The 24,105-nt window shown below is 34.6% G+C and overlaps 1 protein-coding gene and 1 long non-coding RNA gene across 6 annotated transcripts in view; one reads left to right on the plus strand and one right to left on the minus strand.

The window, feature by feature from the left end:
* The window catches only part of LOC131554333 (cGMP-dependent 3',5'-cyclic phosphodiesterase), a 185,552-nt gene that overhangs the window by 82,487 nt on the left and 78,960 nt on the right, over positions 1 to 24,105 (minus strand). The window lies entirely within an intron of this gene.
* Positions 11,713 to 13,436, plus strand: LOC131554337 (uncharacterized). The gene is made up of 3 exons (XR_009274379.1): positions 11,713 to 12,180; positions 12,736 to 12,810; positions 12,882 to 13,436. It is a non-coding gene; the product is annotated as an uncharacterized LOC131554337 (long non-coding RNA).

Below are 24,105 nucleotides of genomic sequence, written 5' to 3' on the forward strand. Positions count from 1 at the left end.
TTTGACAGTCGTTGTGTCTCGGAGACTGTAATGAAACTCTGTTCATGATATCCAACTACACGCCTGCATCAGGGTTATTATTTCTAATTTAAATTAATACGATAAAAAATGTAACTGAAATAAAGCTGCAATAAAATGAAATATATATATATATATATATATAAATGAAAATGAAAAATTATGCTGAAACTAAAGTGCTGAAATTAGTAATTGTAAATAAACAAAAACCATTATTTAAAAAATAAAATTAGCTAAAATAAAATCATTACTTCAAATACAATACATATTAGCTGAAATGTTTAAAAATTTAATTTATTTCAGTTGGTTTCCAAGGCATCATTTCTCATTTTCTTTTAGTTTAACTTAAAGTACTAAAATAAACAGATATAATAATAAATAATAAAAGCTACAACTGAAATAAAAAATTAAATTATTCGGGGAAAAAAAAAAAAAAAACTCAAAACAAAATGACCAGAACTTACATCATTCAAAAAATAATAACAATAATAATAAAAAAAAAAAAAATATATATATATATATATATATATATATATATATATATATACAGTATATATAAAATTCGAAATATTACTAGTTTAATATTATATCTATGACACTAAAATAACGCTGTTACACACAAACACAGAATGAACGACAGACAGACGAGACGAGTGTGTATTCTCACTGATGGCTTCATCACTTTTCCTCATGTTTCTCTTAATCTTTCTCTTTCAGCTCTTCTGCTTTTAACATTACATTATAGTGACGATCAATGATCAGATTGTGCTCTTTCCCTTCCTCCGTTATTAAAGCCTCATCTCTGTCTGTCTCTCGTTCTGTCTGTCTGTCACCGGTGAAGAACAAAAGCTGACGACATGCATCGAACAAACAAACAAATGATAGTGTGACTGATAGATAAAACAGAAATAATGTGTCGTACCTTCAGATGGAGCGGAAGGAAGGCCAGAGAAAACACACACACACACACACACAGAGAGAGAGGAACTCATCAGAAAACAGTAAATACTTCAGTTTTGTGCACAAAGCAGAATATCACAGAATTGAGGACAAGCTCTTATGAGTAAACAACCATCCAGAACCACCTAGCAACGACCGCCAATCACCCTAGCAACTGTTGACCAGTTTAAACGAATCTGATTTTTTATACAAGTTTGGCAAACTGCATACACATATTTAATGCACATTTAAGATTTACAAACCAAATTTCATATTTGTGTAATTTATAATTTTTTAATGAATGTTTAGTTAAATTTACAACAATTTTAAATTTAATTGAATGATTGAAATTGTTATGAGATTGATACAACAGCAAAATATATACACATATTTAATGCACATTCTAAGATTTTCATAGCAAAATCCATCATATTTGTGTAATTTTAGCTAAATTAATAAATCTAGTTTTTAGTTCAAATTAACAAACATTTTGAATTTAATTAAATCTGATTTAATTTTGTTATGAGATTGATAGAACAATAAACTATATACAAAAAACTGAATGTTTATTTTATTATATCATATTTGTGCAGTTTCATATAAATATATTTTAGGTTTTAGTCAAAATTTACAATAACTTGTTATGAGATTGATACAACAACAAACTACATACACAACTGATGTATATTTTTAGATTTACATTGCATTTTTGTTTTGTTCAAATTGTTGTTTCATTTGATGCTAAATTAATAAAAATGACTGTGTTTTAAGTTTTAGGTTTTACAAAAATGAATCTGATTAAATATTTTTATTAGATTGATGTGTAGTTCTTTAAATAGTCTAAATATTATTTTAAAACATTTGAATTTTAAATGCATTACTTTTCAATGTATTCTTTACACATGTATTGCACACTTAATACTCAGCAGAACTACCTTTCAGAAATGAATTTCCCAGTGTTTCAAACTAAACACACTGATGTCACTGATCACTCACACACACACACACACACACACACACACACACACACACACACACACACACACACACACACACACACACACACACACACACACACACACACACACACACACACACACACACTTGACGTGTCGACGTTCCTGATGCCAAACAAACACAGTATTATGTATCATATCAGTCAGTGAACGACGGATTGAGAGAGTGAGTGAAACGAATCCCTCCATCCTTTCGTTCAGCGAGACGCAAACGCATGACAGAAGTGTGTGAAATCAGCCTGACAGCCAGAAGAAGAACCACAGAGAACCAGAGACAGAAATAGAGAGATTACTAGAACAACTCAACTACTTACATGCCTTACACACACACACACACACACACGAGTTCATGAGCCCTTTTTATAATCAGGATTTTAAGTTCAAATAGATATGAATAAAGGATTTTTAGATTTTTAATTTTAGAGCTGATTTGCAGTGTGATAAATTACTTTTTAAAGAACAGATATTTCATTCTGCCATTTAATATAAGCTCGTCAAAAATGCATCCATTATAATTCAAGAAAGCACAATAATGTTAGATGCACAAGACAACTGCCATTATATTGAACTGTATATACAGACTATACATTTTGATTAATTATAATGACTACAGGCAAACCTACACCATTAAGAAAATGTTAAGCATTTAAATACATACAGTACTGTTCAACTGTTTAGCATTGGTACGATTTTTTTATGTTTTTTTTTATTTTTTTTTATAGAAGTCTCTTCTGCTCATCAAGGCTGCATTTATTTGATCAAATATACAGTAAAAATACTGATATATTTTTAGAATTTAGAAACAGCTGTTTTCTATGTGAATATGTGTTAAACTGTAATTTATTTCTGTGATGCAGCTGTATTTTCAGCATCATTACTGCAGTCTTCAGTGTCACATGATCTTCAGAAATCATTCTAATATGCTGATTTGCTGCTCAACAAACATTTCTGATTATTATCAATGTTGAAAACAGTCGTGCTGCACAATATTTTTGTGGAAACTGTGATACATTTTATTTTTCAGGATTCACAGATGAACAGAAAGTTCAAAAGAACAGCATTTATTTGAAATAGAAATCTTTTGTAACACACGCAGGGCGCAGGATTTGCGTTTCCTGTTGATGTCATTGAGCAAACGAGCCGAAACAATGCAAAAGCATCCGCAGACGAGCGATAGGAAATCCTGCTCAATCCTGCTTCACTTTCACCGCTCAACTAAAGAAACATGAACATAAATCAATGTCTCTGCATCTCACAGCAAAACACACACCCTTCACGCGCCTGTAGGTGTTACATTAATTATTCAGATTTATGTACATTTTATGACTAAGAACAGCAACATCTGCCACCTGTAATTCACCTGGGAAATAAAGTTCAGGATTCTGTACATATTAATATCTACAGATTTAACTGAGACACTATCATAGCTTTTTTTTTTTTTTTTTGAATGTTTTCTCATTTCAATTTTCATTTCAATGAAAGATTTAGTAATTTTGTTGTGTGTTTTTTGTCATTATATACATGTTTATAATTACTTTTTGCATTTTTTAAAAATATATTTTGAATGTTTTAAATATGTTAAGAAAATATGTTTAAATATGTTTTATAATTTAATATGTTTAGAACATATGTCAATTATGTTAAACTAAATGAAAATTAAAAATGTTGCTAAAATAAAATAAATATTTAAAAATATATACATATATTTTATTTTAGTTGACATTATTTTAAGTAACCAAAATGTTTTACTTAGACTAAACTTAAAATAAAAACTGAAAATATGAAAATAAAAGATAATTCAAAATATTAATAATATAATAATAGTATAAAGAATGCTAAAATAGCACGTCACGATAATTACTTTCTGCTTCATTTATTAAATAATCTGTCTATATTTGAATAATTAAGAAATACTTTAAAAATGAAATATGCTTCATCTCATTTGATTTCTTTTTATGTTTATGTTGAAATTACATTAGTTATTTTAGAATCATTGAGATTAGTCTTCGTTATATTTTTAGTTCTTTTTATTTTATTTTGTGACTTTATTACTGTTTTTAAATACGTCTATATATTTTTATTAATTTTATTTTAGTTTTGGTTATTTTAGTACATCAAGTTAAACAAAATGAAAATAAAATATGGAAGCTGATTTCTTTTTTTTCTTTTTTTTAAAATTAAGTATCAATTTTTATTTTATTATTTTTAATGGTTTAAGTTTTAGTTAACCACAATATCCTTGATTAGTTAACAACACACTTCCCACATGTCATTATATCATACACTGTAAAAATTCAAAACTTAAAAGTTTAAGGTAACCAGCTTCAGCAGATTTTTGAGTTTTCTCAACATTTTGTTGCATAAACTGAAAACAACAAGTTGAGTAAACTCAAAAATCTGCTGAAGCTGGTTACCTTAAACTTTTAAGTTTTCTCAGCTTTTGATTTTTTACAGTGCATTAACATGACAAACACACATGTATGAACAGGCCAAATACACACTGGAAAAGGAGATCAGAGTGGCAAAGAGGAATTATTCTGGCAAGCTAAGGAACGAATTCTCTTCCAGTGACTCAGCATCAGTGTGGAAAGGTCTGAAAGATATCGCCAATTACAAGACACCATCCGCCAGCACTGTGGAGATTCAACAACTGACAGACGATCTGAATGAGTTCTGCTGCAGGTTTGAAAAAACACCTCACCTCCGCCCTGAACACCTCTCCACACAACCATTAACACCTCCAGCTACCCCCGTCTCCCCCACACCTGCAATTCAGATCAGCGAAGATGACATGCGCCAGGTCTTCGGAATGAACAAAAGAAGGAAAGCACCAGGCCCAGACGGTGTGTCACCAGACTGCCTAAAATCCTGCGCTGACCAGCTGGCCCCCATCTTCACACAGATCTTCAACAGATCACTGGAGCTGTGTGAAGTCCCCTCATGCTTCAAACGCTCCACCATCATCCCCGTCCCAAAGAAACCCAAAATTACTGGGCTTAATGACTACAGACCTGTGGCTCTAACGTCTGTGGTCATGAAATCATTTGAAAGACTGGTTTTGGCTTATCTGAAGGACATCACTGGACCCTTACTGGACCCCCTGCAGTTTGCCTACAGAGCAAACAGGTCTGTGGATGATGCAGTCAACATGGGACTGCATTACATCCTGCAGCATCTGGACAGACCAGGGACTTATGTGAGGATCCTGTTTGTAGACTTCAGCTCTGCTTTTAACACCATCATCCCAAACACCCTCCAGAATAAATTAACTCAGCTCTCCGTCCCCACCTCCGTCTGTCAGTGGATCACCAGCTTCAGACAGACAGGCAGCAGCTAGTGAGGCTGGGAAAATACACATCCAGCACCCGCATAATCAGCACTGGTGCCCCTCAGGGCTCTGTTCTCTCCCCGCTGCTATTCTCCCTCTACACCAACGACTGCACATCTAAAGACCCTCTGTCAAGCTCCTGAAGTTTGCAGATGACACCACACTGATCGGCCTCATACAGGACGGTGATGAGTCTGCTTACAGACAGGAGGTTAAGGAGCTGGCTGTCTGGTGCAGTCTTAACAACCTGGAGCTCAACACGCTCAAAACTGTGGAGATGATCGTCTCCCCCCACTCACCATCATGAACTGCACTATGACTGTCATTCAGATTCCTGGGCACCATCATCTCTCAGGACCTCAAGTGGGACATTCACATAGACTCCATTGTGAAAAAGGCCCAGCAGAGGCTGTACTTCCTTCACCAGCTGAGGAAGTTCAACCTGCTACAGGAGCTGCTGAACCAGTTCTACTCCGCCATCATTGAATCCGTCCTCAGCACTTCAATAACTGTCTGGTTCAGCTCAGCTACCAAATCTGACCTCAGAAGACTACAGAGGGTAGTCCGGACTGCTGAGCGAATCACTGGAACAACCCTCCCCACTCTCCAAGAACTGTACTCATCCAGAGTGAGCAAAAGGGCTGACAAAATCACTCTGGACCCTCACATCCAGCACACTCGCTCTGAACTGCTGCCGTCTGGTCGACGCTACAGAGCTCTGAGCACCAGAACGACCGGCACAGGAACAGTTTCTTCCCCCAAGCAGTCCATCTCATGAACACTTACATACTTATTTTTTTCATTTCAAATTTGCACATATCAAACCTGTACACACAGAACTGTCTATATTATATATTGTGTTTTTGCTGCTTTGTACATTGCCTATTTGTATATTATTCTTTTTATTATCTGTGTCCTGTCCTGTTGCTGTCTTTCTGTTGCACTGTGGAGCTTCTGTCACTATAACAAATTCCTCATATGTGTAAACATACCTGGCCAATAAAGCTCATTCTCATTCTCTCACATGAACACCACCACGATGATGGAATTATTGAATTAAATATGATTTAAAGGAGTGAACTGCATTCACTACATTTCCCATAATCCTCTGCATGGCCAAAAAGCCTTTGGAAGAAACACAGACGTAGTGGTATATATGTGCAGGTGTCAGTCTTCAGACTCCAGATGGCAGTTTATCCCGTCCGATGAAAACCTTTCATTCAATATTACAGCAGAAATGACATTCTATGTAAATAAACTCCTCCATATTCAAGAGATCTGACCCTTCGCTTGAGAAACACTGCACACAAAGGACAGCAGCCGTTCCTCATGCAAATAAACACGCATTCACACACAAAGACTGGAGGAAACGCAGAACATGACAGAATCAAGACTGCAGAGGAATGATTCCTCTTCTGATAAACCAGTGCCAGAAAATACCACGGTATAACCAGAAAACAACAGCTTTTACTATAGAGCCAAAGCTGTTTTACAAAGCCAGAAAATAACATAAGGGAGCAACATATGAGGAACGAAGGAGAGAATAAGAGGAGAATAGATGCTTTTTTAGCAGTTTTCAGAAGGAAGGAAAGGAAGCGACCTCAAGATTTCCTGAGGGGCAACAACGCTGTATGACACCAAATAACTGAATTATTGAAGTACTAAAACTGAAATAAAAATAAAGATAAATTGAAATATATATATAAATATATATAAAAAACAAATAAAAGTAACAAAAGCAATTAAAAAAATACTTTAAAAAAAAACATTTTCGTTAATTGAAAACTGTGAAATAATAGTCAAATAAAATACAAATATTGAATTGAAAGCTTAAAGGAAAATTAGAAATGTTGCCTTGCCAACTAAGTGAATAAATCAGTTTAAGTAGTAAAATGAAAAGTGAAATAAAAACATACAAATGACAAAAGAAAGAAAATGAACGTTTCTAAAATTTAAACTAAACTAAAATGAATACTGAAAATATGAAAATCAAAGCTTATTCAAAATATTATTGTATACTTTAATAATAAATGATAAGTATAATACATTTTATTATTAATTAATTCAACTATTTCTGTCTGTTTCTTTGTAATTAATTGTGAAATTTAAAAATTGTTTGTACACCAATATTTTCAGTGTATTTGTATAATCCAGAAATACTTCATAAATGAAAGGTGCTATATAATATTATATAATATTAACATTAAAATTATATATTTTTTAATATTTTTCGTATTTTCAGTTGAATTTTAATTTTGTGCCTTTGTCATATTAATTATTGTTATTATTATTTAAATATGTCTATATAGTTTTTATAAATTTTATTCCAGTTTTACTTATTTTAGCACATCAAGTTAAACTAAATGAAAATGAGAAATGACTTCATTTGATTTATTTTTTATTTATTTTTGATAAACAATTCAAAAGATCTGATGATTCACATCATGAAATGCTCATTTAAAACTAAAATCTACTCCAAAAGTATTATCAAGATTTTTTCACTTCATCACCGCCTCAGTATTTTAACAGTAAGTGCCGAAGAACTTCTAATGAAACACCGAGAACTTTTGAATCCTTAAAATCAAACGAAGAACCGATGGAAACCTTTATTTTTAACAGCAAGCGAGGAGAAGGAAACAGGCGCTGATGGTTTTCTGTCCTGCAGGAAAACATCTCAAGTGTCAAAAGATTTCTCAGCCTTTTGATTCGGGTCGCCGCGGCGATAAGAAGCAGGGATGGGGAGGCGAGGTTGCCACGGATACGGTGACGGAGGAAGACAGCGGGAGCTGTGGGAGGAAGAAGACAAACTCTGCTTTGTGTCTTCGCCACAGAAGAACAAACTTCCCCGTTTGGCTCATTCTGGAGGGTGAGATTCTGCGCTCCATAAAGCCCTGTTTGAGCTAAAAACGCTTCGTTTGAGCTTCACACGTGCTTCCTTATAAAGCATCATCTCCACTGGAGTCACACCGAGAGATTCACACATTAACAGCCACAAAAACAGCCTCAGAATCAAACACGCTCACAGAAATAAGCTCAACTTTAATAAAGTCAACTGTATAAACGCATAACCAACAGCGGCAGAGATTTAGATCTTAATATTGCATGAGCATTTGCAATTAGACACAAAAAACTCAGACAAAACTCTTGCCTTTTTATATTTATTCCAGCATCCAAACATGCATAGATGAACAAAAATAAAAAAATTAAAAATATATTTCTGAAGATTATTTGAGTACATTTTACAAGAAAATACTATTTCAGTCATTGTCCTTGAAACTTTCATGTTTAATTTGATTTTCATGTTGAATTTTTTGCAATTATTAGTTAAATTTACTAAAATAAAAATTAGCCTAAATATTTTTTTAAAAACTCAACAAATGACAAAAGCACATAATACAATTACTAAGAGTTAAATTAAAATGAAATCTGATTTAAATATTAATATATAATATTTAAATAAATATATACGCTATAAATAATTATACATTTTACAAGAAAAAAAAAACAATGTCAGTCTTTCTACTTTAAAATTTAATTTTTAATTAATTGTGTTACTTGCCATTTCTTTGAATTTATTTGTATAAATTTACTAGAAATGTATAAAACTAAAACACAAATTTAAATTTAAAATGAATTCTGAGTGGAAAATGTTTCAAAGTAAATCCTACACCAAACGTATTTCAATGTACCTGTACATTTAGGTTTAATTAATAGATTATTTATACTTAATAGATTGTTTATATATTTTTTTACAGATTTTAATATTTGCAACCTGATCATAAGGTCTGCGACTGACAACTTACCAGATCACATATTCAGAGGGAAAAGAGCTCACATGTGGCCTGGATGCTTGACTTCTGATTTCTGCATTACACAAACACTGCATTAAATGCAATTACGTCTCATTACAGCCGCACCTGCAACAAACGCCTGCTTTGCATCTTCACAGCCACATTCTGATGCTTTTCAAGGTGCATTTGACCTCTTTCAGGTGCATTTTCACTTTAATTTTTATTTATTTGAAAACACTGCTTGAAATAAGCAGCTTATAATAAACATTAACTGAAATAAAATAAAATAAAAAAAAATTAATACAAATAAAAAAATTAAAAAAATATTTTATTTAAATCAGTTGCCAAAATTTCTCATTTTTATTAAGTTTTACTTGATGTACTAAAAATTATTTATTTTAATTTTTTTCACTAAATTTAAATTGAAAAAGGGGAAAAATATAAAAAATATAAAACAAAAACAATTTAATAAAAAAATATTTTAAAATACATCATTTTAAACATATCTAAAAAAAATTTAAATAATAAAAATAGCTAAATGATTCCATAACTTTAACTAAAGTGAAAAACCTAATTCACAATATTAACAAAAACTATAATAACGTGAATGAAAACACTCCCTCTCTCTCTCTCTCTCTCTCTCTCTCTATAAACTTCACTGTGCTGTAAATCAGCCTCTCTTGACCATCTCATTAATTTTGAGTCATTTGTTGGCAACTATTTGTTTTACAGCATAACTGAAACATTTATTGAACAGCTGAATCACAATCATATTTAAAGACTCTATAAAATCCTAACTGGGGTTTTGAGACATGACGTGCAGTGTAAAGTTGTGTATATGCTGGATCAGTGTGTGTGTGTGTGTGTGTGTGTGTGTGTGTGTGTGTGTGTTCACATCTCTCTCACCTCTCCAGAGTGAATCTCTGCACATTTGTGTTACGTAATCAGACAAAATCCCAAAAGGTCAAAGAGAAGCGTTCATCTGCGGCTCAGTTGTGTTTTTACACGACCCTCGGCTTCGGGGTGATTCAGAATCCTGCATGAGAGCGCCAGCGAGGCCAAACGTCTCCAAACACAGCATTAAAACAGAGACAGAGGCTTTAAAAACCCATCTCAGGTGGAGAGACGCCGCATCGCTTTTATATCCCCGTAAAAACACACACCGTATGTTTGAGTGCGAATAAATGGGTTACGAGTTTCCACTCCAGACAAGAGCGCACTGAACAATTTAGGGATTTTATAGAGCGGATCAGATCAAAACCAAGATTTACTGCAGGGACGAATATGGACACAAAGTTAAACGAGAAAAAAACTTATCATTCCTTGAAATAAAATAAATGTTATCTAAAATAAAATAACATTTTATATATTATACACACACTAAAATAATTGACAAATACAACAAAATTACTAAAACTTGAACTAAAATTCAAATGAAAACAGAACATATAAAAATAGAAATTATTTAATTTAATGGACATGTTAATAAAACCATAAATGATATCAAAGTAAAGTGGGTTTATGGTTAAAACAAGAAAAAAATACACCTGTTAGTGTGATGAGAACACTTTATTCACAGCGAGAATTATTATTTTTCTTAAAGACTGACTAATAATTTTGATTTATTTAAGCTTAAACTCACTTGATGTCAATACATAAAAAAAAAAATTAAATAAAAAATTTATATCTCATTTAAGCAATTTTTCATCTGAAGTAACTGTATTTTTATTTAAGTTTTTATTGTGTTTTATGTTTTTTTTTTTTTTTTACCAAATCAAAATAACCCAACTGCAGTTTTATTGAGTTTAATTGGAATGCACAATGAAAAAAACCTTATTTTTGAAAATTATCGATTTTTGCAAATAAACTCTTCATATACAAAAATACTGAGCAAGAAAATAATTTCAAATCATTGTTTTAAATGTTTCAGTTTCCTTATGTCTAAATTATTTTTGCTTTTTCAAGAATTTTTAGGTGCTTCTAAATAAAAACAAGACAAAAATATCCAAACATGGCTCAGAAATGCATCTCAGGTTTGCATTTCAGCACAAATTCATCTGTTGCTTGATAAAACCTACTCAAAGACTACACTACACTAGATGACATTAAAGATTTACTACATTGAGCGAGAATAAATATAGTTTGTGCTGAACTCAATGAAACCAGTCAAATTCAACAGACATTTAGAAACCATCAAGACAAACCTGTTCAATGTATCACTGTGATAATAATTAACTATTAGGTATAATAATGCCTTCAGTGTTTGATTTTAAGGCCAAACACAATGAGTTTGCAATGTCCAATATAAAATCTGAGTCTGGAAGCAAAACCAGTTAAAAATCACTGATCTAAACACACACACACACACACATATTCCAGTGACATTCCAGCATGCATGCACACACACACACACACACACACACACACACACACACACACACACACACACACATATTCTAGTGACATTCCAGCATGCATGCACACACACACGCACGCACACACACACACACACACACACACACACATATTCCAGTGACATTCCAGCATGCATGCACACACACACGCACGCACACACACACACACACACACACACACACACATATTCTAGTGACATTCCAGCACGCGCACACACACACACACATCGCAGTGACATTCCAGCATGCATGCACACACACACACGCACACACATGCACACACACACATATTCTAGTGACATTCCAGCACGCGCACACACACACATCGCAGTGACATTCCAGCATGCATGCACGCACACACACACGCATGTGCTTCCACCTCCGGCTCTGTTCCCGTGGTGACCGAAGAAATGCATCTCGACAGCGCAGCAAATCTCCACAAGCAGCCCGGCAACCATCACCAGGGAGCCTGTCGCCGCGGTAACGAGAAGATGACAGGTGGATAGGAGCGCAATCTCCGAGCTTCGGCCGCAGGGAAATGAAAGCGAATGCAGCAGAGATTATTGTGACGACACTCGTTTGTGCGCCGGAGGGCGAAGACCAGCACTTACTCAACAAATAAGAAACAACAGCACTTAGAGCTGAACCTTCAACAGCATCATTAATAAGATAAGGTGGAACTACATTTTCAAGAAGAACACTGTCCCAGAATGCATTGCCAGTAAAAAAATTAATCCAATACGAAGTATAAGAATATAAAGATTATAAATATTCACACAATGTAAAAACAGTTCAATCTGCCAACATCCAATTTCACTGACAGTTTGATAACAGTGAGCTCATTAAGTACACCGAGAAACATTGGTGTAGCAACTAGTAAATTTCACAAATAATTACAAAGATATAGCAAGTTATATTGAATTATATGTGAAATTTTGAAGTAGAATGACTGAAAGTATTTTGTTGTAAAAATGAACAATCAACAATCTTTGCTTACAACTTCAAAAATAATTTTTACAGTGAAAGTGTAAAGCAGCCTCATTTACTGGTTTAAAGGGTTTAATGTCAGCATTTTTAAGCAGAGCTCCTAAATGAGGTTTTGCTAATTTTGTAAGTTTTAATTAGTATTTGCAATTTTGTAAGTTAACTGATATTTACATTTTTTGTAAGTTTTCATTTGTAATTTTGTACGTTTTAATGGGTATTTGCAATGTTTTTGTAACGGAAAGTCAGACTCGAGACACAGGGGAGTTAGAATCAAACAGACGGGTTTATTGAACGGTATGCGGGAGATCAAGGAACTGGTGAGTATAGCAGATTCAGAGTCTTTAACTGAACTGGAGCTGATACTGATAGAGATGTTCTTGATTACCAGGTCTGACGGAGACGTCGAGGATCGTGGGTTTTCCAGGAGCTGGCGTGACGGAGCGCACACACACAGGAACACACGAGGGGAACACAGGAGATCAAGGAGACTTTGAGCAATAGGTAAGTAATTCAGCATCGGTTTGAGTCCTTTTCCACTTGGGAAACCAGACGATGTGGCTGTGTGAACTGTGTGTTCTTATAGTGCTGTGTGGGTGATTGGTGAATGACAATCAGGTGTGCGTGATTAGTATTCTGGTGATTGTGAGCGCTGATAGGTGGAGGAGCCTGGCGTGTCTGTGACAGTTTTACGTTTTCATTGTTATTTTGAATTTTTACGTTTTAATGGGTATTTGCAATGTTTTACGTTTTCATTGGTATTGACTTGACTTGACTTGTATTTTCCATTTTTGTAAGTTTTAATTAGTATTTGCAATTTTGTATGTTTTCATTGTTATTTGCAATTTTTGTACGTTTTAATTGGTATTTGCAATTTTGTACGTTTTCATTGTTATTTGCAATTTTTGTACGTTTTAATTAGTATTTGCAATTTTGTAAGTTAATTGATATTTACATTTTTGTAAGTTTTAATTAGTATTTGCAATTTTGTAAGTTAATTGATATTTACATTTTTTGTAAGTTTTCATTTGCAATTTTGTACGTTTTAATTGGTATTTGCAATTGTGTACATTTTCATTGTTATTTGCAATTTTTGTACGTTTTAATTGGTATTTGCAATTTTGTACGTTTTCATTGTTATTTGCAATTTTTGTACGTTTTAATTGGTATTTGCAATTTTGTACGTTTTCATTGTTATTTGCAATTTTGTACGTTTTCATTGTTATTTGCAATTTTGTACGTTTTCATTGTTATTTGCAATTTTTGTACGTTTTAATTGGTATTTGCAATTTTTGCGTTTTAATTGGTATTTGCAATTTTGTCGTTTTAATTGGTATTTGCAATTTTATACGTTTTAATTGGTATTTGCAATTTTGCAACGTTTTAATTGGTATTTGCAATTTTGTACGTTTTCATTGTTATTTGCAATTTTTTTTTACGTTTTAATGGGTATTTGCAATGTTTTACGTTTTCATTGTTATTTGCATTTTTTGTACGTTTTAATGGGTATTTGCAATGTTTTACGTTTTCCTTGGTATTTGTAATTTTGTAAGTTTTGCCATTTTGTAGCTTAATTTGTATTTGCAATTTTGTACGTTTTAATTAGTATTTGCAATTTTGTAAGTTAATTGATATTTACATTTTTTGTAAGTTTTCATTTGCAATTTTGTACGTTTTAATTGGTATTTGCAATTTTGTACATTTTCATTGTTATTTGCAATTTTTTAAAGTTTTAATTGGTATTTGTAATTTTTGTAAGTTTACAAAAAAATTTTTTTGTAAGAAACAGGGAGTAACACATTGCATTAACATTTTCTTACTCCAAAACTTACTCCAATAGTCTTTATTTACAACTTCAAAAAATATTTTTAGTTGTGGGGACAGAACGAAAAACCGCTTGCACTGATAAAGTTGCACATGATCAGAAGATGAATGAAGTATAAACTAGTTTCACCAGAAAACGGAACTAAACTGCTACTAACTAACTCGACTCGAGTGGCTCTGGTGAAATAGCAGAAAAGTGCATTTGGATCTTCGGAGGCGGTCGCCATGACGACAGCAGTGTTCCTGTTATTGTCACACAGGTTGGTCTCATTGTCATCGGTCCATCTGCTGCTGTGAAATTCAGACAACCATGAAACATCTCCAACGTCTCTGTCTGATCTATTTCACATGCTTCACACACCCTCGATACTTCTCCTGCTTTCTTGTGTTTGTCTACGAAAAGGTCCAACACTCCAGATGGAAAACATGCTGAGAGCGTGTGCATGAATTCACTGCTCATTGACTAGTGTTTGTGTGAAAGCCTCCAATAAAAATCACAATTACCACACCCGAGAAAGAGAGATGTAGAAATAATAACAGGTGAACAGAAATGGAAGAATATTACAGATATAAACTACAATTAATCAGTACTTTGTCTTGTTTTCAATGAAAAATAAACATAAATATAATAAAAACTAGATATAAGCAGCATAAGAAGAACTTGCAGCTTGTTTTCAGAGAGTGTAATATCTTGAATAAAAGTAGACTGTATTTTATTATACACAATGCAAATTTCCTACTTGATATTTTTGTCTTGTTTACCAAATGTCTTTCTTAAAATATTCTTACATCTTAAATATTTATACTTTAATTCAGCTTGTTACTTGCCATTTCTTTGGCATTATTTCTGAGTGAAGTAAATTCTACATCAAATTTTCAGAGTATATTTGATATATATTTACACGTTTAGTTAATAAAACAAAAAGTCCTTATTAAACAAATCTTCTAAAATCAGATGAATATTTAATGAAATTCTCAGGTAAATGTGTCTTGTTCTGATTATGTTTTGATCTGAAGAAGAAGAAGAGGACTGTGTTGATTCTCACACAGCAGAAGTTTGATTCATTCTGATTGTGTGTGTTTGCAGAGATAAAAACCGTTTTATTTCTCATCTCAGTAACAGTTTCTGAGTTCTGCTGTTGACTCCTGTTGAGCATTTATTTCTCTGGGAGAACCACAGCACTCTTATTCACCTCTATCACACACACACACACTAGACCAGGGTTCCTCAAATCTTTCCCCGGAGGTCCAATCTGCTGCAGAGTTTAGCTCCAACCCTGATCAAACTCACCTAGCTGTGATTTTCTAATGATCTTGAAGACTCTGATGAGCATGCTCAGGTGTGTTTGATCAGGGTTACAGCTAAACTCTGCAGGAGTGGGCCAGATTTGAGGATGCCTGCACTAGACTAAGCAGTCTCACAGTTTTCAGCTGTTTTTTGCAGTTTGGTAAGTTTGAATTTATATCTTCATTTTGGTAAGTTTGAATTGATCATTTCAATTTGGTAAGTTCTATTTGATAATTGCAGTTTGGTAAGTTCGAACTGATATTTTGCTATTTTGTAAGTTTTAATTGGTACTTACATGCACTCTCTCTCTCTCTCTCTCTCTTTCTCACACACACACACACACACACATCCTTAAACTGCTCAAAGTGCTTCCATTTGACCTGAATTCTGACTCCCAAAGTGATTTCAAATGCTGTTGTCTTTCTGTCAAACACACACACACACACACTCAATAATGCACATTTTGCTGCAACTGAGAAAATACAAGTAGTCATAAAAGTGTGCATGAAATATTTACAAATAATTTCACAGTTTTCTCTACAGATATAGACTGTTCAGTACAGTACTATTATTTACAAAGCTGCTTAGCAATAATAATTCTTCTGAAGTGAAGTGAAATAGTGTCACATGAAATCAATCGCAGAAACAGTCACTTTCTTGTTCTCACGATTAACGTCAGGAGTCTAATTCTACAGAATTAAAAAACTACACAAGAAAATAAAACCCTACTTCATTCGTTATGAAGTTCTGATGGCAAATTGTACAAATTTCAAACCTGCATGTGAAGGTCAGACCATCATTGTTGCTTTCCGTTACTAAATTATGTATTATTTTACTAAACAAATGCAAGATTCACTCACATATGGCATGTTAGTTCAGACGCCAGCTCTAACTACACACAGACACACTCTCTCTCACACACACACACACACACACACACACACACACACACTCCATCCGTCCCCTCTGAGGGGGGCAGTGCTGCCGTCTCTACGGTAACAATGTAGTTAGATGGTTGTCACGGTGACGGGAGCAGAGATGCCATGAGTCATAAAGAGAGAAAAATTTGAAAACGCTTAAAAAAAATAAAAAAAGCACAGAAAAGCCTTTTAATCTGGCCAGTACCGATAAAAACAGACTGTTTATCAGGCTGGAAGTGAGTGGAAGCATCCGGAGAACGGTGACATTTTCACCGGTGATTTAGTTTGCCAGTCAAGAGCTCTTCAAAGAAAACAAACTCGTCCTCTATTATCACCCACCGGATAAAACCCACCGTGTTAACATTGTTTTTTCCTCATCTTTACAAAAAAAACAAAAAACAGGAGAGAAGGAGAGTGAATGAGTTCTCTGCGTCGTCTTTTATTCGTCGGGTCTCGATGAGGGCAAAATACCGGAGGAACAAGAACAAAACGAGCAGAAAAACACACAACTGACTCATCAGACTGATCGGACCGTGATCAAACATCATCTGCACTAACACATGCAGAGAGAGAGAGAGAGAGACAAACAAAGAGAAAAGTAAAAAGAAAGAGAAAAAGAAAGAAAGAACAAATGATAAAAAAGAGAGAGAACAAGAAAAAAGGAACAAGCAAAAGAGAAACAAGAAAGAATGATAAAAAGAGCAAAAACACAAGAAAAAAGAATAAGTAAAAGAAAGAAAGCGAGTGTTACAGACTCAATCAGAAAAGGCTGGAGGTAAAGGCTCTGTTGGCTGGACTTCATTACCCAGAACCTCCGGCACATTAGAACCGTGAAATCAGGACCCAGTTTCAGCTGCCCTTTAAACCGCCTGACAGAAACACGAGCGCTGACCTCCATCTGACCTCACATCCAAACACACAGACGGGAAACTCCATCAGACCATCACACGAGCGCCATGATCCAAGCTGAGGATGCTCACAAGAGCGCTGCTATTAGGTGCTAAGTGCTGCAAAGTGCTACAAGCGCGTTGCTAGGTGGTTGCTAGGGTGATTCCATAGAAGTTTGAGTCAAAAGAATTCAACCTTAAGTTATTCTAGTCTCTAGATTCTAGTCTCGGGTACACTAGTGTTTAAAAAGAAGACTCTTTTCTGCATTTATTTGATCAAAAATACAGTAAAAATCATGAAATATTATTGCAATCTAAAATAGCTGTTTTCTATGTGAATATCCATTAAAGTGTATTTTATTTCTGTGATGCGCAGCTGTATTTTCAGCATCATTACTGCAGTCTTCAGTGTCACATGATCTTCAGAAATCATTCTAATATGCTGATTTGCTGCTCAACAAACATTTCTGATTATTATCAATGTTGAAAACAGTCGTGCTGCACAATATTTTTGTGGAAACCGTGATGCATTTTATTTTTCAGGATTCACAGATGAATAGAAAGTTCAAAAGAACAGCATTTATTTGAAATGGAACTTTAAAGTTGCTAAACGAAAGTATCAATTTCTTTCAAAAAATAAAAAAACTCACTGACCCCAAACGTTTGAACAGATTTAAGTTTCTCAAACACGAACCACCAGCAGTAATTGTGGTCTTAACAAACACCACTAAGAGCATTTCAGAAACACACAATATTTCAAGAGTTCAGCTTCTCCAGTTTCATCTTAAACGACAGAATAATATTTGTGTAAGAAACAGAGAGGAAATAATTGAGGTTAAGATCCAGTAAAGCGTTCCTGCTGTTTTTTCTTCATTCAGAAACACACGTATGGATTTCTGCACTGATGACAAAACCACTGAACTCAAATGTGTCACTCTGAAATCATTTTTCGAGACAGACAGCCGTCTCATGAATTAAATCCCGGTGTGACGGCATCTCCACGGATCAAATTCACCATGCCAACGGATGCCGTCACAAACGAAGCTGGTAATTAAAGCGGGCACGGTTGCATGAAAGCCCTTAAGCTAAGAAATCCCTTAGTTATAATGTTAAGGGAAACCTTAGTGAAACTTGTGCTGCAAGAAAAAACCTTAAGGCTGCCATTAAGTATTCCTCTTAATTATTTAAGTGTTGTTGCTGTATGTCCTTAGTAACCATTTCACCTTACAGTGTTTTTCAGCTGCTTACACACAGAATCTTTCCTTGTCACACAGTTTCTGAAAGCTGTCACTCAAACAGCAGAAGCACACACCAGATCTACAAAACCATGCATTAATTCTCAGCCTTTGACTCAATGTTTTCAATTTCAGAAAACACTTTTTGCAAAACACAACACACAATTCGCTATGTAACACACAAAAATCTTACAAGAATTACAGTTTAAACACATTATGCCTCTTTTTTGCAAAACTCTAAACACAAATCCATAACTTCTAACTCAATTCCCCAAACTTCCTATATTCAGGTCAAAATGAAGCTCTCCACTCAAAACAACTCAATCTTGCTGAAAAACCAAACTTTGCTCTCAGACATGACACACAAACCCACTACAACACAGTCTTACACACTGATGAGATCAATTCAAAACAATACTACAAAAAAAACTAAACACGGTAATAATGTTTGCTTGTGGTACTCCCCAAGTGTTTTATTCCTTAATTTAATGTACTGTAGAGTACAGTACAATACAGCAAACAACAACAAAAATAATGATTCTGCCCCAGCATCCCGTCTTTGGTCTGGGACAGGCCAAAGAACCTCGTCAACATCACAGGCTATACTGGCCCTGATCCAACCCTGGCACGCATCAACTAAAATATATGAGACTGTTTGTCTTCTTGCCCTTGCCCTTCTTCTTTCTCTTCCATGTTGGCATCCTCCTCATTCTTCTCCTCCTACTATTCCTCTTCCTTCATTTCTTCCTCTACTCCCTCCTCCTCCTCCTCTGTGGTGTCCTTGACCTCTTCCTTTGCATCTCTCTGGATCCATTGTTTCAAACCTGAATACACTTTTTCTCAGTCACTTTGGTGCATTTCTCGAATCATCCTTACTGTAATATTTGCAAAAAAGTACGTGCATTTCTCAAAACAATTCGTACAAACAGCACCACACACAATGGATTACATGCAAAAGCCTGCAACTTACTCAAAATCTTTAGTTGATCTCTCAAAAGTAAGTATTTATGTCATTGAACATATCAGTGCATCAGAATGAAAAGTCCTCGTGTCATTGATAAAGTCAGAATGCTTCGTCATGTTGTCAATATAACAGTGCTCTCTGTTAGTGTCACCTGATGTAAACTATGACAACAGTTTGGATGACAGTCACTGTACTGAAATGCAGAAGGCGGCACTTCTCATGTATGCCATATATATATTTCAGTACAAATTTAATAAAAAAATAACATTTAGAAAGTCCATTGTCAGACTTTGTTACTCTGTCTATATGTTCTTTCCAACTGAAGGTTCATGAGATACTTTCAGTGAACTGGTTTGTCATTGGTTGATCTGTATTCTCTTCATTAGTGAGATTCACTTGCACAATTCATGGCAAATTTATAAAAAGTCTAATAGAAATGTGTAGAAAATATGCTTGATAGTTTATGACAACTAGATCAACCATTTTGCATTTAATAACTTATACGATGAACTAATCAGGGGTAAGACTATTGCACAGAGGACTATATAACGCATTTTGATCAACATGACAATAGCAACTGATAATGTAGGAAACGCAGATATAATCAGTTGCATGAATGAACCAAAGCAATCGCAACTCGATCAAAAGAATGGGAAACTTTTTATGATGTGCACAAGTGACTAGATGATGTGGAGGATGAACAAGAAGTTTTGAGAAATGCATCAAAGCCACTGAGAAAAACAGTAAGCTGACTTTGGCCCTTTTATCAATCCATCGAAGGATCTGATTGGTGTGTGATACATTTTGACTCCTAGTGTTTCCATTTGGGTAACTGTGTGCAAATTGAGCTCAAATTTTGCAGACTTGAGTGAACAATATTGAAAGCTAGGGCTTTCTAAATGACCACATGGTGTAAGCGCTGAGAAATGAAGAGATTTGTGTGTAGTTTTGCAGTAACAGTTCACCAAATCTGACTCGTGTGTCAAAGCAGAGGAATAGTGTTTATAGTTTAGGGAAATGGGTGTGCTTTATTAAAAATGGCATTATGGTTTTGAAATTTTAGTTCAAAAGCCTGCTTATAGTGTTTTAGCAATCGAGAAAAACTGTAATATTATGGCAAAGGTGTTTGCAAATGTTTGCTTTTGAGATGTGTTTGTGATATTTTGAATGCAGTGCTTCATTTTGCAAGAGATGTGAGGTGTTTTACATTCTGTGTGCAATTCTTGGATTTGTGTGTAAAGTTTTGAAAAAAAAGAAAAACGAGGCAAAGTTTTCAAAATGTGTGCGAGCAGTTGAAAAAAAAACTGTAAAGTCAAACGCAATGGCTGATTTTAGGTTAACTGAAGAGGAGGAAGTACCAAGGCACGTTTTAATAATCAAAAATAAGCACGATTTTAATGATCATTAACATAGCGCCTATTTCGATATGCAATTATTGAAAGAGCATCAGTTTTACCGTCATTAAATCCTTTGTCTCATGTTTTTGTTTTCTGTGCTCTTGGTATTCTCCATTACGCAAATATATTAGTAAAACTGTGGTTGTTTCTTTATGTTCTGTTTATTGTGAGATGTAGTAACTATAGCAACCGCGACGACCATTGCCGTATGTTGCCAGAAACTACAGTGAAACAGTAATAGTATAAAAAAATAGTACCGTATTGACCCGAATATAAGACGATGTTTTTTTCTTGGAAATACATCTGAAAAAACGCGTTCGTCTTATATTCAGGGTCTAGACTTTGACATGTCAATAATACACCCACAACAATAGGTGGCGCCAAAAACGCATAAAACGAGTGTGCCATGAAATATGTAATGTAATGTGTGTTGTAAAGATCGCGAATGAAAACAAAAGAAAAAGAAAAGCTTACAGCAGCACGAGTCGTGACTGTCATGTTAGCCTGATGGGACCAAACTTCCTCTGTAAGTGATTTTAAAACATAAGACAGTACCCAGATTTGAAGACTACAATAAGATTTCACGTCTACTGATAATAACATTTTGGTAGGCTACTATGAGATTGATAGCCTAATTGTTATATAATTCAGATGGGCTACCTGTTATTTCAATGATATATCAAAATTTTCCAATGTCATTGTTGGTACATTTTACCAGTATTTACCATACTTTCAAAACAAAAATTAGAATTGGAAAAATATGCAATATGAAAATAATTTAAGAATAAATGTGTTTTACAGAGAGAGAAAAAAACAAAACAAGATTTGGTTTTCAAAAAGCCTTTTTCCAACAGGTACATCTGGAAAAAGGGGGGTCGTCTTATAATCAGGGTCGTCTTATATTCGGAACAATACGGTATAAACACTTAAGAAATAGTATAAACACTGCAGTAAGGGTGACAGTTAAGAACTTTGTTGCAACAGTCTTAATGAAATCCCTTGCCTCAGGGAATTATTTCCCCTCAGGGATACACTCAAGTCAAAATACTTAAAGGCGTCATCGGATGCAAAATTCACTTTTACATGTTGTTTGAACTGAAATGTGTGTGGCAGTGTGTGTACACAACCACCCTATAGTGATAAAAATCCACCTAGTTTTTTTTTTTTTTTTAATTTTTAATCCCGATAAATAATAACCCCTCTCTAAAATCAAGCCGTTCTCAGATTCTTGGCTGTGTGACGTCACACAGACTCAGGCCCCTCCCACAATTGTTGATTGACACTGGTGTTTTACCTTAGACCCGCCCTGAGTGAGCTGTACACAGTCCTCCATTGTTTCACCGATCATAAGCGATTGAGGTGTTTTGTTGTTGGATGTAATAATGAACATAGCAGTCGTCATTTACTCCCGACATCTGAGCCGCTGAAGACGCAGTGGATTACTTTTGTTTCTGAAGGGAATGTGCCCCCGATCTGCCTAAATGCGTCTATGTTCGCGCAAATCATTCATGATCCAGCTTCACCTCCAGAAGAAGTGAGTATAAGGTTTTTTTATGAATCTTTGCAAATTGTCTTTCCTAATAATGTGCTAGTTAGCAAGTTCCGCAGCTAAATGCGAATAATGTTTACCTTCTCTCAGAGAACTGCTCGTCACCCCACAGAAGAGAGGGGCGGGGTCAGAAGAGCTCATTTGCATTTAAAGGGACATGCACCGAAACGGCTCGCTGTGAACAGAGCTGATTTTGACAGGGTAAAAGGGTGTTTTTTACTCTACCACTGAGAAAGTTTAACCAAAGTATGTTATAGACGTCATACTAACACCCTAAAGAATCATATCAACTTGTGGAAAATGGGCATCCGGTGAAACCGTGGTCATCAGAGAAACGCATCTGTTTCCCAGAGAACTTCAGGAGGAGAAGAACGTTCCTTCAGCGTGCTGAGCTCACACAACCGCTGCGCATTCAGCTCAAACTCACTTCACTTTTATGCTGCTGATTCTCTCTAAATTTAGTTTTTTGTGGGTCGACACCTCAAAGACTGCCAGAGAGGCAAAAACGCCGTCACGCAGCAACACACACAGACAAATCGCAAATGAGATCACTTAAAGTTCTCCGCTGAAAGCAATTAGATCAACCGCACAGCAACCACACCACATCATAAAAACCACATCATAATTCCAACGGAAATCTAGTTTAAGCATCAACTTGGTCTCAGATGTTTCTCTTTAAGTTAAGAGTCAATAGCTGTCAGTAAGAGTACAGAGCTATAAAATGAATGTGGAGCAGTTTGATCAGAAGAGAATTTGATGAAAAATGTTCCTACTAAATTCTCTGACTTCTGACAGATGACTTTTGCTTTGAGAGTACAATTTGAGATCAATTTTGAAACTCCGGTTTTGACTCCACTTTTGAAACTCCAGGTTCAAAATTGTGTTTGATTTTGTTGTTGATATATTAGTGTTAAAGGTTTTACTGTGGGGATTTTGGATTTCTCTTTTTATCACAGAAAAAATACATTTTCGCCATGTTTTTAGCAATAAAATTGTTATATAAGTCAGTGTGAATGATATATGAACAAACCCCTTCATAAAAACATTCAGAATATAGAGAGGAATAAAACAGCCCAAAATCTCAAAATTGACCAGTGCACAAAAAAATAAAAATAAAAATAAAAAACTATGGTTTTGTCTGTAATGTATTGCCTCAGTTTCTCACCATTTCAGAAATATAGCCACAAGACATAAACAATATGCATGTTAAAATTAATTTAGTGTAAAGAACACTAATCACACTTTTCTTCTTTTTTTTTTAAGAAAACAAGAGAGAAATCTAAATTAATTTTTGAACTAATCAAACAATATATCACAAATGCTGTCGACTGAACTGAACTTTTACTGAACTGAATATTCCCTTAAGTCTCAAAAGTGTTGAGAAACATCTCAGTAACAATAATCTTCTCTGGAAATAAAACAACACACACACACACAGACTCCATAACTAAAGTAACTGCAGCTCATAGGGTTTGAAACATAAAACCTCTCGCTGAAACACAGACGTGTCAAACACACACCTCCATTAATAACCTCCATCTAGTGATAATT

The sequence above is a fragment of the Onychostoma macrolepis genome, chromosome 15 (assembly GCF_012432095.1).
Source record: "Onychostoma macrolepis isolate SWU-2019 chromosome 15, ASM1243209v1, whole genome shotgun sequence".
Lineage (NCBI taxonomy): Eukaryota > Metazoa > Chordata > Actinopteri > Cypriniformes > Cyprinidae > Onychostoma > Onychostoma macrolepis.